The 3,213-nt window shown below is 40.3% G+C and overlaps 1 protein-coding gene across 1 annotated transcript in view; it reads left to right on the plus strand.

Moving 5' to 3' along the window:
• The window catches only part of LOC123509806 (runt-related transcription factor 3-like), a 40,007-nt gene extending 37,342 nt beyond the window's left edge, over positions 1-2,665 (plus strand). Inside the window, exon 7 of the mRNA XM_045264360.1 lies at positions 1-2,665. This exon is cut by the window's left edge and continues 358 nt beyond it. The gene's annotated coding sequence lies outside the window, so the exon portion shown is untranslated.
• The last annotated feature ends 548 nt before the right edge of the window (positions 2,666-3,213 follow it).

Consider the following 3,213-nt stretch of genomic DNA (forward strand, 5'->3'; position numbering starts at 1 on the left):
TCCTCGTCCTCCTCCACTTCCCTCCCGCCGCTGGGGGCGCTTGGGAGCCTCACATCCCTGGCGTCGCAGCCCCCACACCGCCCCCCCGATCCTGTGTGGCGGCCATATTGACGCCTGCCTGTGGGTGTAGGTGACCGCCAGCCCCTGAAGAACGTGCGTGAACGCCCTGACCTCCTGAACGCCCCTGCCAGAAAGTTCAGCTGACCTCGGCGTGACCTCGGCCCCTTGTGACCCTGGTGCGGTGCCATAGTTTGTATTCATTTTTTTCATAAGGCGGAACTACTTAAATCATTATACCGTGTCCTAATTACAGGTGACGCCAAATAAAGCCATCGCTGTCACATCACCAAGTCACCACCACACACCTGGAAAGGCAATTAGAGACAGCAAAGTGCGTTCATGGTACGTCACTCCCTCCCATCACACCTTCGTTACAGGTGACGCCAGGGAAACCCCGTAACACACCACTACGTGACCATCACACCTGGGAGACCAATTATCCAACACGGTGCATCGCCTTCACCTGTCCTCGTAGTTTACATCGAGCGGGTTTCGAACTGGTGACGTTTGACTCTGAACTTTACCAATGAGCCAGCTTCCCTGTCTCCTGTCCTGGTGGCTCTGTGATGTTCACATTGCTGCAGTGGAGGCTAAAACTTCGGGAATCATATCTAGGTAAAGGTAATTTAACAATGGGAGAAGCAGAGCTCTCTCTTGTAACGCCATAATGACTTGGCGTCCTAACTCATCTTATTTTCTTAACCGCCTAAGAAACACACTCTTAACTCAAAAACCATAAATATACTCATAAACGCACACAAGACTTCATCAAAACTCGGAAAAAGTGGAGGAAATTAACACACATTGTAAACTTAAGAATATACACGCAGCCTGAAAACCAAGACAAATAAGTTGGGTAAATCAAACAATATTGAAAAAGGAAACATCATAAAACATTCTCAACTTAACAATAATATGCAAAGCTAAATTACCACTTATCAGAACAATACGAACATGAAAAGAAAAGAAAAGATTGTTAAAGAAAATTAAGAAAGAAAATGGAGTAACTTTTATCATGAGAATGCAGACCATACAAGACACCACCAAGATATTTCAGGTGACGCGACAACTGCAGCAACTTAATTAACGGTAGCAAAAACATGATTCGATCCAGAAAATAAGAAAAATTATCAACATGAGAGGAAAAAAAGGAGAGTGAACAGTATAAGGGTGACGAAAAAAAACAAGGGTGGGAAAACAGTGGAAGGAAGAGATCCATGAAACAGAAGCATTGAAACTATAAACAATGAAACTAAATACCCAACCAAACAAAAAGACAAGATAATTTAGAGAATGAACGAAACAATCAAGCTATGGAGAACGAAACAACGAACCCCACGAGTAACGAAAGTATTATACAATGAAACTATGAACAATGAAACTAAAACTATAAACAAAAAAGACGTGAATTAATTAGATAAAGAACGAAACAATCAAGCTGTAGAGAACGAAACAACGAATAACAAATAACGAAAGTATTATACAATGAAACTCTGGACAATGAAACCACTAAACAATGAACAATAAATCTGGCTTGCTGAAACGAGAAAAAAAGGAAGAGAAAGAAATATAATGACTCTTCGTGAAACAATCAAAGAAACAATAACTTAAACAACCAAACAATCTTAACTACGTGAGTGCAACAGTGCCTTTATTTATATATATACGTGTATGCAACGAGTACTATTAATACTGTTAGTTTGTTTGTTCACTTGTTTTCCTATATGCAGTGTGTGTGTGTGTGTGTGTGTGTGTGTGTGTGTGTGTGTGTGTGTGTGTGTGTGTGTGTGTTAATGTTAAGAAAGATGCATACATCAAAATGTCTATTGGAATACAACGTTATTTATAAAATCAACCTTTCTTTTATACTTGTCACCTAATTTCGAGCAGTATAAGAAGTAGCAGTAGTAGTAGTAGTCGTAGTAGTAGTCGTAGTAGTAGTAGTCGTAGTCGTAGTCGTAGTAGTAGTAGTAGTAGTACTGAAAAAACCAAGACCACCACCACCACTACCGCCACCATCACTACCACTAACACCACCACCACCACCACCACCACCTCTACCACCACCGTCTCAATGACACTCATCCATTACTACACCTGCGTGCTAAAGGTACTTAGAAAAAAACTAATTTGCCTTGTGACTGACTCGACTTAACTGACTTACAGCCTGACTCACCGAGAGAGAGAGAGAGAGAGAGAGAGAGAGAGAGAGAGAGAGAGAGAGAGAGAGAGAGAGAGAGAGAGAGAGAAATGCCAAGAATGCTCAGGTAAGATTTCAAGGTGCTGATAAGTATGATAATGACGATAATGATGATGATGATTATAATAAAAAAAACGACGATAACAACAATAAATTACAAACACGAAGAAAAAAAAGAAAAAGAAGAACGAAAAATAAAATACTAACAATAACAAGAAAATGACGCGTATAAAAAACAACACAAACAACGAAGACGAGGGAAACAAACTACAATAAAGAGGAATAAGGAGAGAAAGAGAGGGGGAGGAGGTAGAGGAGGAAAGTAATTTGTCTCCATCCCAAATTACCTCCATCGTTGGGAACATTAGGGGCCAACTGAACCGACTAATTTGCATACGAATGACTCTTCTCCCCTTCCCCCATCCTCTCCCCATCACCTCCCCTCCCCCATCACTTCATCTCCCCTTCCCCTTCCTCTTCCCCCTTCCGTACCGTGAGACTTTACCACTTGTCACGCCCCTGTCCCCACACAAACACACACACACACACACAAAAAAAAAAAAAAAAAAAAAACAGCAGCACCACTATATAGTAATAACAATAATAATAATAATAATAATAATAATAATAATAATAATAATAATAATAATAATAATAATAATAATAATAATAACACTAATAAGAATAATAATGGCAATGCATCAGGAGTTTTCAAGTAGATCTACTGTATATATATATATCTGCAACACACACACACACACACACACACACACACACACACACCTGGTGACATGACTAATACCATTGCCGCCTGTTCTCTAATGACCTTGTTACCTGCCTTATTTTCTCTCCACCACCTGCATTGTATTTCTCTGTATTATTATTCTTTTAACTTTACACACACACACACACACACACACACACACACACAGTCCCAGCAACACCACCGCCAT

This window comes from Portunus trituberculatus, chromosome 27 (assembly GCF_017591435.1).
Source record: "Portunus trituberculatus isolate SZX2019 chromosome 27, ASM1759143v1, whole genome shotgun sequence".
NCBI classification, from domain to species: domain Eukaryota; kingdom Metazoa; phylum Arthropoda; class Malacostraca; order Decapoda; family Portunidae; genus Portunus; species Portunus trituberculatus.